We start from the raw sequence: 14,830 nt of genomic DNA, 5'->3' as shown, positions 1-14,830 counted from the left end.
TACCTGCTCAGAAGCTTAGAGTGGAAGAGTAAGTCTTCGTGTCGTCCCACATGACATTCAGAAACCACAGTTCCCCAAATGTGAGCACCTGCTCTCTGCTGTCAGTCACCTGGGCTGGATGGTCAGCTTGAGCTAAGCCTGGGCCTTAAGGGTAGTTTCCATCTGTGCATGTCTGAGAGGCTACAAGCTACCTAGCTGTCTAGAGAGCTAATAAACTATCCCTATTTTCTTATGTGAAGACGATTCAATACCATCTCAGAACAGCAGTAAGTATGATGACTGTTACTATATAACAGAGGTAATGCGAGTCTTCAAGATTTGGCGACCTTATGCCAAGAAGAGCCAGTGCTGTTCTCCCCGCCTTCCAGGCTGAGATGCGAGGAGATCAGAGTGAGGGTTACTGATTTAAGTGTTTTGTTTGTCTTGAGACGCAATAAGCATTAAGGCCCGTGACATTTATCCTTCTAGGGTGATGTAGTCCAAGATTAAGCAAGGCAGAGAAGAGAAATATTCTTTATTTTCAAGGAACAGAGAATTCTGCTTTTCACCAATAGTTTGAAAACTATGTGTTTGCTCTGTCCTTAGCACCTGCTTTTTGAAGTCTAAGAGAATACCTAAGAGGATAAAGATGAGTCCACAGTCAGGAAACCAAACCGGTTGAAAAGGGAATTAAAATACACATATTCTGTTGAATAGTGCCTATAAATCATGCTTTTGGGAGAAATGAAGCTTTTTGTTGATGAAAACTATCTTCTCATTTTCTTTTTAGACTCAAACTAAAGAGGCTTGATAACGTTATATAGAATATGGAAGAAAAGGGAGCATGATATAAAATCAATGTTGGAGTGTAATGGCTCTTGAATTAGAAAATTCATATTCTCCATGGTGTGTTTAACTCTGTTCAAAGAATTCCTTCCAGGAGTCCCATCTTAGCTCTTGTATTCCTGCACTTAAGCAAGATAAAGCTATTAATACTCTCTTGAGTTGCCCAGAACCCTGAGCATTCTAGAAAATGAAATTTGACAGTTTCATGCATGGGCTAATGGTGAGGTTGGAATTAGCTGCAGTGCTAGAATGTCCCCCACACAGGTTCAGGTAAAGCTCTAAGAATGTCACTGAAATGGGGCAGCATTTCAGGAAAGTAGAAGCTGGTATCAAATCTTGGTTTGGTAAAGAAGGTCAGGTTGATACATGAAGTGCTACAGGTATTTCTTGGATTGCATATATTTTCTCTTTTTTTCTCTCTCTCCCTTTAAAATAGACTGAATAAATTACTTGCTGTTTGTGGCTTACATCCCCAAAGTGATGACAGCTTCTGAGTTGGCTGCTGTCAATTCACAGGATCCCTAACAATTTCCTGTGTCCTTTGGGATGTTAGTATTTTAGATCTTTGCAGCTGGAGAGTCATTCTGACAGAGGAGCGCTTGGGAGGAAGAGGGAGAAAAAGGAAACCGCTATTCTCGAGGGTGTAGATGGAATCATGGCTGGGCAGCAGAGGTGAGGTTCAAATAGGAAATCTGTCAGTTCATCTAGTGGGGTTTTGTGACCACTTGGTAAGTGCCTAACACTGTGCCAGATACTTTGAGGGATGCAAGAGAAGCATAAAGCATGGTTTTTGTGCCTAAAGAGTCTGTGATACATTTGGAGCATCATATTTTTCTCACATGAAAGAAAACTTTAGACTGCTTATAATTAAGTGCTGGGCTGGGAGGCACTATAGTAGTTGTGTGCCACTCAGTTTCATAAAGGACAAAGTTAATGTGAGCTTTTACAGTTGGGGTATAATTCAGGATAAACAACCTAAGTGAGATCTTGAAAGAGGGGTAACATTTAGATAGGCGGGTATTTCCGATGGGAGACACCGCTTAAGAAACAGCACATGGGCAAATGTCAGAATAGTGTATGTGTAAATAAGGCCCTGATTCATTTTTGTTCATATCATGCGGCACTTCACAGATTATGTGTTTATTTGTTTCTACTCTGTCTTCTGCAGTGGGTTATGGTGGTCAGCCACATAAGGAATACATAGAGCAATATTTCAGGTCTGGATTCTTTTTTGGCAGTTGGGTGTTTGGAGAAAAGAAAAGGAAATGAAATCATTCATTAAAAAGTATTTTTCAAGAGCCTGCTCTGTCTTGACACAGTTCTAGATGTCAGAGATACAGAGATGATCAAGATCTCTGCTCTCATGTCACATATTCTCTTTGGGGGAGACAGACTACACACAAGTAGATTAGGAAGTATATGATTTCAGGTAGTAAGAAATGCTGCAAAGGTAACAACAGTGCTGGGTTTTAGGTAAGGTAAAGAATAAGAAAATGAAGAGTTTCGATAAGCCCTAAGCTTCCTTAGAGAAATCTGGGTTGCCACGGAAGTCTTTGCTAATGGAGTTCTGGCTTGATTATTTATGCTCATCTCATCCACTGACCCTCTCTACTATATATACATACAGTATATATAGATAGAGATATAGATAGATACAGTGGACGTCAGCAAGCTTTTCATAATAGTAGTAAGAAGGGACATGCTAGACTTGAACTGAACCACATTTTTCTCCTTACTTTTTATAATTTCTTTAAATTTAAAAGATATTGTCAGAAGGCATTTATTTATGGAAAGACACAGGAGGGGACATGTAGGCATTGATGATGGTAACATAGTTATCTATACATCAGCTCTGTGGAGAAGACTGAATGCAGCTGCTTCAAAATTCAGTCACATAAAGAGAAAGAAAATATTAAACCATTTTTATGTGTGACCTTCATATGTCTCATGGCCTGGAGAACCACTGGGTCTAAATAGTAACTACATTCTAAAGGAGGTAATAATAATATATCTATGCATTCACAAAGGCATATAAAGACATAATATAGCTACTCTGTATTGAATAATTACTATGTGTCAGACATTGTACAATGCACTTTATTTATGTTATCTCTAATCCCTAAAACAACTTTAGGAGAAAGAGGTCCAGTTTACAAGTGAGAAAACAGAGATGAAGTGGCTAGCCCAAGGCCACTACAGTTAGTAAGTGTCAGAGCTGGGATGGTAGGTTCCTTGTTTACAGGAGGGCATGGTGCAGATGAATTTGGGCTTAATTAAGAATCCTTAGAGTGCATATCTAGCATGGAATTGGTCCAGGGTGGGCTTTCCTGTCCATCCAGCTCATCACCCTTTCTAATTCCAGAAACTGGGAGTTTCTGGGACTAGCTAAATTCATACAGGTGGTTCCCTGAATGTAATGGAGGCACAGACACTGGTGACAGGGGCCGGGGTGGTGGATTGTGCATCGAGTATTTTTTCATTATTTCATATGCCTGCAAAACTGCAGCTACTCAGGCCATTACAGCTTAGAAGGGATTTGCTTTTAGCTGGGTGACAGCAGCTCAGTCTGGAGCCACCTGCTACCTCCCTTAAAGCTGACTTGAAACTGACTTGTGAATATGATTTTCTGACTAAGAGTGTGGGGTAATGAATATTTAATGGATGTGGCTGATTCACTGAACTTTCAAAGCATAGAGAACTAATAATAATCAATGTAAAACAGATTAGATGATGAAAAGATTGGGCAATAATAGATGGCCTAGATGGATAGTTCTCAGTGTCCGTCATCTCCCCACACCCCTCATTGGTGGCCCCAGAACCCACCCCTGCTCTAAAGAGGCAGGCTGCAGTCGAGGTGCCTCTCTGTCCTGGAACTGTGCCCTTCAATACACTCTCTGATCGATAATGGATTACTTATTTAGCATATGCGTACTGCCAGTTTTACATATATTATCTTCCTTCTCTCTCAAACTATTGCAGAAAATTGCAAATAGAGGTGGACAGGATGACAGAACAAATCCCTGCATGCCCATCCCCTAGCTGCAACAATTATCAACTCATGGCCAACTCCTTTGTAAATATGTTACCTCCAGGTGATTTTTAAGCAAATCCCAGCAATATATCCTTATTTGTGATCATTTCAGAATGTATTTCTAAAGGATAAGGACTCTTGTATTGTAATTCCTTAAACTTACAGCAATCCTGTTAGGTATCATTATATCCTTATTTTATAGCTGAAGACAGTAAGACACAAGGAGATTAAATTACTTGCCCAAGGCCATCTAGTTTGTAAGTGGCAGAGTCAGGATTCAAACCCAGTTGCCTAACTCCAGAGCCAGTCCCATTAGTCACCATGCTATATATAAGGTTGCCCCTAGACCTCTCTGCTGTAGCTATTCCTACACTATGGAACTGAATCATGGGAGTAGAAGAGCAAACTCCCAGGGACGTGGCTATTGATTTCTGTGAATTCATCCACTCAACCACTGCTGTAAATTGGGTCCTACTAAACAGGGACACAATGGCTGTGGGAGGCTTGGAATTATCATCTCCATGAATGAAAGGACTAGCCTGAAATATTAGCGGATTCTGTTTGGGCAGCAAAACTGACAAAGCACCATTCTTGTGACAGTGTTTAAAATGTTAGAGAAACCCCTACTGAAGAGGACTTGGCAGAAAATAGGACTGCCATCGGGCCATGGCTGCCAAGGGAGCTACAAGGTTTAAAAGGAACTTCCCTCCAGTTTTCTCTCTTGGCAGAAGGATGCAGCCTTCCTCCTGAGCCTTCTCAGTTTGTTCCTAGCACAGCTAATTGTGTTTATTTGTCTCCAGAATCACATGTCCGCCTCCTCTCCCTTGCCTTTTCTTCAGGTCTCTTGACTGCTGTGTACTACTAGTACTGCCAAAAATGCCCTTCTCACCTGGGACCCAGTTGGCTGACAACACAGAGTGGATGTTGGGAGGCCAACTCTGTCTCTCCAGAGAGCTGACCTGGCCCTGGGGCATGCAAGCCCACCTCGGGGGAGAGGGAGAGAGATTATATAGGCGGGCTGAGGAGGAACCGTGTCATTGGCCCGTTCTGCACCCACTTGGTCCATCGGTGTTATGAACAGGGCAGAAAGCAAGTGAATATGATTGATCGATCAGGAGAGTTTTACTATTTCAAGTTCAAGAAAAATGATTCCATGAAATCTGTTTTCTATCAAAACAAGCGTCACATTGACTTTTCTGCTTAATACTTTCCTTTGTCTTTGAGATCACTGACATTTACTTGATTTTCAAAGCTCAGTGTCCTTTTCCTTCCCCCTTCCCACACAGTCTGATCATAGAAGCCCTGTAACTGCTGGATAACCACCCGTGCCTGCTTAACCCTCTGGCCTGTGGAGCCCTAAAAGGTGGTACTTGCCAGGATGTGGTTGAGGAAGAGCTTAGAAATTACGCGTTGGCTCTCTCTGGAGCATGCTGGTGAGGACCTCAGCTGTTGTCCTTTTCAGGGAACACGTATTTTCTTTAAACATTTATTTTTGTGAATATTTCAAAATAGCTTATGATTGATGCAACTTCTGTTTTTAAAAAATAAAAGTCAAGTGAGAGAAACAGAGGACTACAAGTTGCTTCGCTCTGCCAGGCTGGGACAGCTCAGGAATGGCAATACGTGGCCAGGGGCCAGGGCTCCCTCCTGAACCTGATCTCCCACAGGAGCCCATGGCAGACATCCTAAACCAATTACAGCACCTTTTCCTCTGAGCTCAGCCCAGGCCTGGAATACCTCAGTGCAGGACTCCGGGAAGCCCTCACCAACAGGGTTGACACGAGGGTTGAAGTCTGTTTGCCTTTTCCTAAGTAAGTGGTCTTGAAAGCTCTTTCCATACTAAAATCCCATGACCCTTTGTGTCTGTGGTCACTTTAGGTCCTTAATAGCTAAGGACCAGTTCTTCTCTGTTACCAAGAATCAGATCAAATGAGGGTTGTGAGATGTTACCACCCAAGAATGTTAAACCCTTTCTGGAAAGCAGGTGACAGAGGAAAATGTTTTAAACATTGATGGTTCATGATAGGGAGGTTGTGACTCCCTTTGCAACCCATAGTAGGTTTGTAGATTGGGTTCACAGATTGGTTGGTTAGTCAGCAAGACCAATTCAAATCATTCTTTTTATGGGAGAAGTGGAATGTTTAATGCTCAAGGGGAATATAAAGGAAATGGAAGCCCAGAGCCTATCCTTCAGGAGTTCCTAATCTGGTCTAGCAGTTGTACTAATCTGAATTTAGATCCAGTGTACCTTAATGAGATGCGAAAGCAAGAAATTTAATATTTAGCTCAGCTAACAATTCTGTACTTTTGAAGAAATTTGGAGGGTATTAAACAGGACTTCCTCAACAGACAACATTTTAAGTACTCATGACCATATTATAGATAATGTACTGTGCTGTAGGAATGGCTATAGTCACCAGAAATCATCGCCCTCTTATAAACTGTGTGGGCAAAAGCTGAGAGAGTGGCTCCAGGCCTGGCTGTCTCCAGGCAGACTGACAGAGGATGCCAGGCTGTAGTCTGGGTGGTTAAGATAGGTGCCGAGTGTGATTTTCTCATTTTAAGTGACAGTACATTCATTTGCAAGTCAAACAAAGGCTTATTTTGGAGGCTTATTTTAGGTCTGTGATTTAACAGCAAGGACTAGATATTGGGGGGATTGGGAGGGGGGTTGATAAAGGTCAAGCAAAGCATTAGATTGACCAAGTATTTTAAAGGTATTTTTTTTTTTAAATCAGGTTAGATTTAGAGCTCCCCTTCCGTTTAGGTATGTATTTTTATCTAGCAGCGCTTATCTAAAACTCATCAAGCTGAAGTCACTTCTAGCTTACTACCCTTTTTTATGGATGTCTGTATATTCTTATGTATAGAAAGCCACCAAAAAATACTGTTTGCTGTTGTTATTTGGAAATGTCCAAAGTAGCTGAATTCTCCAACAGGGATGAGTGGCGGGTGAAGCTGAAATGGCAGGCTGGGGAATAATTGTAACTTTTCAGTAGATACTGCAGTCCTTTGTGAAGGGAGCGCTGGGGTAGTGGAAATGAAACTGCAAGTCCTGACCTTGAATTTTCTGGTAACAATAAGTGCTTGTCTCTTTTTAAGACTGTCTGATCTGGGGAACTTGCTGGAATAGCTTCTGGCTGGTACTACATCTTTTGTTTTCCAAAGGTACCCTAGGGACTTTAAAATGTACCCTTTTTAGGTTAAAGTCATCTCATTTAAAAGCATAATATTTGAATGTCTGATGGTAAACTTATATAGTGGCTATTACACACCGAATAAGCTTCAGGCCTAGAAGCAACACTTTCTGGACTTGCAGTCATTTTGTCTTAGACTTGTAATTACATTCTTTTGTTTTTTTCAACTTTAATTCAGAAATCTCAAGTTGTTGGCCTTAATTACTCTGTTTACAGATGGCACTACTGGTGCCAGAAGGATTGTGGTTTATTTTTAAGTATGTGATTTATTTAATTCAAGGAGAATAGGATTTGGGCCTTCTGCCTTCCAGCTCACTGTGCTTCCAAGATCAATACAACCTCAAAGAAGAAACGGTGGTCTGTTTTTTAATGGTGTTTATAATAGATAGGCCTTGTTTACATTAATGACAATATATCTACTACAATGTACCTTTGATTAATCAAAATCTTCAGTTACACTAATTTTTACTGACATATTCCACTTTGAAAGAAAAAAACATCGAAACACAAGAAAACAAATTCCTATTATAACTTCTGTTTAAGAGCAACTTCCCGGTAAGGCCCTAGGCTGTGACAGACACCATCTAACCTTCTTGACCATTACCCAAGCTGCATAATGACCACTGATATCCATAAGGAGATGACGGACCTAGACAGCTCTGAATTACCCAAATTATATTCACTTACACATTTGAGAAAGTGAACTTGTATGTTTAGAATGATTTTCAAGAAATGAGGCTGAGATAGCATTTCCTGAATAGTGTAGGCATTCAGGGCATGGCCTAGGCTAGAAGAAGACTACCTCAGTCCAGATGTGGGCTCCACCTCTCCTGGCTGGGTGACCCTGGGCAAGGACTTGACTGACTTCCTCATCTGCACTGCATTGCATGGAGTTGTGAGGAATAAATGAGTTAATGCCGTGCAAAGAACTTAACAACTGTACCTGGCATAGAATAAGTGCCCAACATATGTGAGTTGTGGTAATAAGTATTATTGGAAACTGGATAAAGAGGAGTAAGTACTAAGTGAAGGTGAGGGAAAAATGTACTGTCTGGTTTTTGGCTTGACACCTAGGCGCAGCTGTTGCTGAGATGGGAATAAGGAGCCTGGAACAGGAGCCGATTTAGTGGGGGAAACACAGTTCTCTTCTGGTTGTGTTCCCTTGGAGGCATCTTTGTTACAAGTGAGCAGAGATTCCAGACAGGCATTGGATATGCCCCATGCCGGATAATAACTAAGCTTTCTGGTACCCCAGATTCTCTCCTTGATTTTCTTCTGGACTTGTGAGCTCTCCAAAAAAATACTAAACTCCACGGGCTTCAGAATCTCCATGTGAATCATACTGAATATAATAATGGCACGTAGTACACTCTCAGCAAATATTTTTCTAGAGGATAATAGCTTTCATAAAGTCCTAAGTAGCCTGGATAAAGGCAATGTGTATTTCTATATGTGTATTAGTTCAAAGCCAGATTGAGATTTTTGACATAGAAAAAAGGAAAATAAAGGCAAATATACTTTGAATGTGTCTTCCTTTCACCGATTCATTTATTCATTCTTACAGTGAATATTTAACTGCACACTTAACTATATGCCAAGTTCTGTTCTAGGTGCAGGGATACATCAGTGAACAAAATAGACAAAGATCTCTCTACTAACAGGGTTTATATTTTGGGCAACAGCTATGCTAGGGAGGACAGACAATAAACATAATAAATAAAAATACTATATTAATGTCACACCCACTAGGATGTCTATAATAAAAAAAGAGAGGTAACATGTTAGGACAGGGATGTAGAGAAATTGGAATTCTTGTGCACTGCTTGTGGGAATGTTAAATGGTGCAACCACTATGGAAAATAGCATGCAGGCCCTCAAGAAAAATTAAAAAATAGAATTATCTATGATCCAGCGAGTCCACTTCTGAGTATATACCTATGAGATATACTTGTAAACCTATGTTCATAGCATTATTTACAGTAGCCAAAGGGCAGAAACAACCCAAGTTTCTATCGACAGATGAGTGGATAAACATACAATGAAATAATTCCATTTTAAAAAGAAAGGAAATTCTGACACATGCTATGTAGATGAACTTGGAGGACGTTATGCTAAGTGAAATAAATCAGTCACATCAAGACAAATACTATAGGATTCCGCTTACGTGAGTACCTACAGTGGCCAGATTCACAGAGCCAGAAAGTAGAATGGTGGGTGCCAGGGGCTGGAGGAAGAAGGGAATGGGAGTTGCAGAGTTTCAGTTTTGCAAGGTAAAGAGAGTTCTGAAAGTTCTGAAAGGCTGGTGGCATGACAGTGTGAAGGTATAACACTACTGAACTGTACACTTAAAAGGGGTGTATTTTACCAAAACTTTTTTTTTAAAGTATGGGAAAGAAAATCTATTAAGTCATGAGTTGAAAAGTTCTACATACAGAAAACAGACAAAAAGAAGAGCAGCGGAAGGGGGCTCAGGAGTGCTGCGGTGGCACAGGTGTGCATTAAACCACCAGGGTGGTGGGAAGCCTCCTGGAGAAAGAGATTTTCCCAAGAGCTGGAAAAAGCTGTTTGTCTCTTGGCTGCTGTTATAATCAGGGTCTCAATCTTCCAGGGCCCACAGGTGGGGTGTGGCAGCCGAGGCAGTGACCAAGCCGAGTGTATCTGTAAAGCCTGTGTTGCCGGGTGGCTGACACAGAAACTCTGGCTGCGGGCATTTCAACTCGCCTGGAAAAACAACCCAGGCACTCAGGTAGCACTTGCACAGATTGTAATCGGAGGTCATCTGAGACCTGAGGTTATGTTACAGTAAAGAAAAATGGTTGTTCTTGTATTCAGTCCTCTCTGAAATCAAACTCCATAACCTAAAACAGCAATCAGGGGTTTGATTTTTTAGTCATCCCTAAGTTTGCATGTTGCTGTTCAGCCCCTAACTCCGTATCTACGGTATGAGTTTTAAGCTCCTTCGTAAGATGAGGATTTTCAGGGCTTCAGCTGACCTTTCTGTCAACCCATAATGAGGGAAGGCAGCTCGAGTGTACTTACGTCAGTTGTTCGCTCTGTGCTAGGTCATATTTGCAAGGAATGGTGAGGTGCTTACAAAAAGCCTGTGACCTTGGCATGTTTTATTACTAATTTACAAGGCTGGTATCAACAGGTGTCAGCTTGCCATCACTGAAGCCAATACTTTGTACTCATGAAAAAAAATCGAAAGAGGCTTGCAGCACTGGATTCTTGAATTGATTTTTCCACTTTTCATTTTTTAACATTTTCCATGTCTAATGAAAGACAAGTATAATCAGGATGAATCTCTGTTTTGGAATCAGGAAGGAGTCCCTTACCTCGCCCTCAGCCACACTTCACCGGGCCTGGAGGGGAGATGAATATCTGCGAGCAGACAGGTACTTCTGCTCTTCCACAATCCTGTCCTTGGCCAAGGATTCATAAGCCACACGAGCAGCCATTCAAAACACACATACTGTTTGTGACTCTCTCCTCAGGCTAAAGTTGTGCAGTAGTTACTAAAGGGTTGGGGGAGGAGGAACATATTCCCTCTGTAAGTCTACAATGTAGTAAGCATTGGTTGAAAAAGCACAGCACCCATCTTGAAAATCACCTGCCCTCCATTTTTTGGTACCATTCTTATCTGCCCATTGTTCGATTTCTTTCAGTTTTGAACAAAAAATTCTCATAAAATTTTTGGCATGAATGTATCATCTTGGGTGCACTAATAATACAGAGAAGAGAATATTTTCCTTGCTTTTTATGCACAGGCAGCTGCCTACAGTCATTGAGCCTCAGGTGGTTATCAAGCTCAGGGCACTTATCCCCTATTCCTCCAGTTTTTCCCAACATACAGTGTCCAAGGCTTCCCTTCACCCCTTAGTGACATGGTAATACATGGGAAGGTAGCAGCAGTTAGGTGATTACTGCTGTCATGGGACGTCTGTCAGTAGGTGGTGGTAACAGTCTCAGTACCGAAAGAGAAGCTCAGTGAATTCAACATTCATTCATTGGGGTCCACTCCGGGCAAATGCCTGTGCTAGACTCTGGGGTGGGAGACAGAGTATTTCAACTCCATGCAAAGCAGTACTTGTGCAGAAGAAACTCACAGGCTACTAGGAATAAGAGATGTACTCAAACAACTACAGGACAAAGTTATACGTAATGGCATCATAAAAGTGACTAAGTGAAGGTGCAGGAGAATGGCCGCGCGCTGTTGCTTTGACTGAGTGAACTGGGAGGCTTGGAAAAAAGGGCATCCGAGAGGTGCCTTCAGAGGTGGATGCAGTTTTCTAAGGTAGAGGTGGGAAGGAGGGAGGTCCAAGTAAGGGGAGTGGCCTGAGCGAAGAACTGAAGAGGAATCCCATTGTAGGCGGGCACCTCAGACACAGACGCACTACACTGCAGCCTTGTTTGCTAGAGCAAAACCTGGGAGCAACCCGCATGGCCGTCCGCAGGAAGGTGGATGAATAAATTGGTTTGGGAAAATATTCATCAAAGAAAAGTGAAGCAACTAGAAAATCATGTCACAAGTAACATGGAAAAAATACAAATCATATATTAAGTGAAAAGGCTGCACAATATTAGGTACAAAATTTATCTAAAGGTTAAAGATACACAAAACAATATGTATTGTTTCTGGTTACTTAATTTGTGATGTTTTTATTGTATGACTACATGTAGTTATGTAATTTTACAGTGTCATAATTTCATGTGAAAACACTAGTGGAAATAAAAAACCAAATTCAGTGTCCAGTGATGGCTGCAGGGGAGGGAGCGGAGGAGATGGGTGGATAGGAGGCTAGGTCTCAGCTGTGTTTTATAAACATAGAAATACACACATTCATATATGTATATACACAAATATATAGATATGTATTTTTAAATCTAGCAAACAAGACATGTAAGAATTGACAAAAAAATTGTATTACTCTCTATACTTTTCTGTATGTTTGATGTATTTCATAATCTCAAAATGAATGATAAAGGCACAGGGGCATGTTTAGAAATAACAAATAGTATATATAGATCAGTGTTTTTCAAACTTGAAACATGACTGTTGGTAGGAAATATTATTTTAGGAGTCAGGAGTTCCCTGACAGTCCCTGTCTTTACTATGTAGGGTACACCCTGACATGTTCTATTTACTCTGTTTCGTCCCACATGAAATCCATAAGTGGGTGACATTTGGAGATGCAGATTAGTACCAGGACATGAAAGGCTTTGACTGACAGCCTCAGGAACGGGAGCTTCCTTTGCAGAGAGGAGAGGGCTACGCGAAACTTCAGGGCATTTCATCATCAGAGCTGGACTTTGCCAAAGCAAGTAGGGGGGCAAGGGGCCAGAGACTGGAGGATGCATGCTCGGTAAGGAAGCCATCTCCACACCGCATTGCTGCGAGTGTGGGGAGATGGAAAGGATGACTAAGTCTGGGATATGCTATAATAAAAAAGAAAAAAAGGGACTTGATGACTGGGATTTGAGCGAAAGAAATTAATTCAAGGCTTGGTGTCTAGGAGATGGGTCACACCAATAACAGAGAACTAGATACATCAAGGGAAGTGTGGTTTTAAACCCACAGTGCTTAAGAGGCTGATGGCACATCCAGATGGATGTAATGAAGTCCTGGGTGAGGTTACTTAACGTTTTATGACCTTGCAGTACACAATCCCTGGTGAGGGGGAAAAAGAAATCAGGTGTGTGGGACTGGGCAGGCAGACGCAGAGAAGTGTGGATGGAGGTTGAGAAGCGCCAGCCAGGGTAGAAAGGGCATGACTGGCACAGGGTCTGGATGGTAGTGAGGCCAAATGAGACAGGCAGACTAAGAAAACAGGTTGGGGAACCAGAGCTTTACGTGAAGCCCAGAGGGTGGTAGCAGGTGTGAGGAAGTAGCACAGGCTGAAGTCAGGGGTGATGTGATTGGGAAGAAGGAGCTTCCTATCTGAGATCTTGGAGCTAACATGATCCTGAGTGAGAAATAATCACTATCCTGGTAGAACTTGCAAGCTAAGCAGGTGGGCAGCTGTAATAGAATGGAGACAGCAGCTGAGGCCGTGCATAGTTATTGATCTGAATTGAATAATTATGTTTTCAAATAAAGTTCCTTTATAGAATAGATAATGACTTTTAACCAGATCAACTACTGATTATGAATTACTACTTTAAATTGTTGAAAAAGCCACACTGGGATGTAGAGAGGGGTGTTCAGGGGTACTTTTAGGAGAGCCCTCCTGAGAGAGGAGGCTTCTGGGTAACACACCTCCGGTGTTATAGCAAGCCAGGATTCCGGTCTGCCATCAGCTCCGGGGCAGACAGGGCACCCAGTTCCTTCTCTATTCATGGTGACTGGGCTTTCTCTTTCTGAGACACAGGTGGCTGCTGGGTCTTGAGACACAGAAGTCAGAAGCCGTGGGGTCTCCCCATTCCTTAGGGCTGACTTGGTTTAGGGCTATGAGTAGGTCACTTAAATGCTCTTGAATGACTTCCTCGTGCAACTCAGTGAATTTCCCAATTTAATGTAAAGGAGGGTATGTGTACAACCAGCTACAGAATAATGCTAAGGGGGTATAACAAGACATGACTAACTCTGCCTGAGGCTGTTACCAAACTTCACAGAGGAGGTTACAGCTGAGCCTGAATGAGAGAGAAGTGGCTGTGCCAGGCAGAGAGGGGTGCAGTTAACATGGGCCATGCGAAGTGAATGGCTTGTTTGGGGAACTGGGACAGTCTGTTCTGCATTCATCTGTGCAACAAGGATAAGAACTAGGTCTCTTCACTCCTGCTCCAGTGCTCCTTTTCTTTGTTTCAGCCTGGCCTCTCTATTTCCTGCATCTTGGCTAAGGCATTCTTGGGCGTGAAAGTATCAATGGTAGGAGGATGTAGACCAAAAGTGAGCTGGTGCTTGGCAATCCAGTTAACAATTTAAGTACTGTTACAGAAGCCTGCTGAGTAGATGAACCAACACAGATAAACAACATCCAACTCAAATGTTGTTTCCTTCTGAAAAACATCTCACATTGTCATTACCTAAGATCTAGCTGGTCTTACCTTTAGAAGCAAAGAGGGCCAGTGTAGAGTCTTATTTCCATTTGTCTCTGAGCAATTAGCTGTTGACACATTCTGGAGCACCTTTTCTCTGCGAGTTTCTGATGGGAGAAATAAAGGACAAATAAGTCAGCATCCCAGTATCAGAGAGCCCGCAAACCAGCACGTACGAGAGACAAGGTTCTGCCGGCGCAGGGCAGTGAAGCAAGGCACAAGGCTAGGTGTTCTGCTGAGCACAAGGTAGGCAGCAGTTCAGGAAGAAAAATCAAGATGGCTTGGAGAAGGCTTTGTGGCCAGTGTGGAACTGAATTAAGGCCTTGACTATATTTAGAGGGAGACTGAGAATGGAGCGACTTGCTTGATTCTTGGTAGCAAATAAAAAGTCCGGTCTTGGGACCACCAGGAGAATGTACTGTATTAGCTGCTGAAGATTAACTTTTAAATAGCCTGGGAAACTGGTTTCCTTACATAGTACTCCAACCTGGGCTTAATTTGTCATCAGATTCTTCTGCTGTCAAAAATACATTTCCAAAATTGATTTCCTGCCAGTTGAAATCTGCCTCTCTTTTCAGGGTTCACCCCGGTTGGCCCAGGTCCCAGCAGGCTTGCCGATGGGTAATGAAGCTTCCTGCAGGTGATAGGCTCTATTGAACTGAGAGGCTGCTGTGTTACTAAAGCCAAACCTCGCCTAATGAAGCTGATAGTTACACTCTTATGGCAAGTCCAGGGAGACTCC

The 14,830-nt window shown here is 42.2% G+C and overlaps 2 protein-coding genes across 14 annotated transcripts in view; one reads left to right on the top strand and one right to left on the bottom strand.

Annotated features, from left to right (window-relative positions):
• Positions 1–14,830, bottom strand: part of MCM3 (minichromosome maintenance complex component 3) — a 107,122-nt gene that overhangs the window by 70,547 nt on the left and 21,745 nt on the right. For all 13 annotated transcript variants that reach the window (XM_073224988.1, XM_073224989.1, XM_073224996.1 and 10 more), the window contains one exon: positions 14,098–14,195. The gene's annotated coding sequence lies outside the window, so the exon portion shown is untranslated. The remainder of the gene's footprint in view (positions 1–14,097; positions 14,196–14,830) is intronic.
• Positions 1–14,830, top strand: part of PAQR8 (progestin and adipoQ receptor family member 8) — a 35,136-nt gene that overhangs the window by 7,426 nt on the left and 12,880 nt on the right. The gene's annotated exons all lie outside the window — the stretch shown is intronic.

The sequence above is a fragment of the Manis javanica genome, chromosome 16, assembly GCF_040802235.1.
Source record: "Manis javanica isolate MJ-LG chromosome 16, MJ_LKY, whole genome shotgun sequence".
Taxonomy (NCBI): Eukaryota; Metazoa; Chordata; class Mammalia; order Pholidota; family Manidae; genus Manis; species Manis javanica.
Note: the sequence above shows the minus strand (reverse complement) of the source record. Positions and strands in the feature narration are given on the sequence as shown.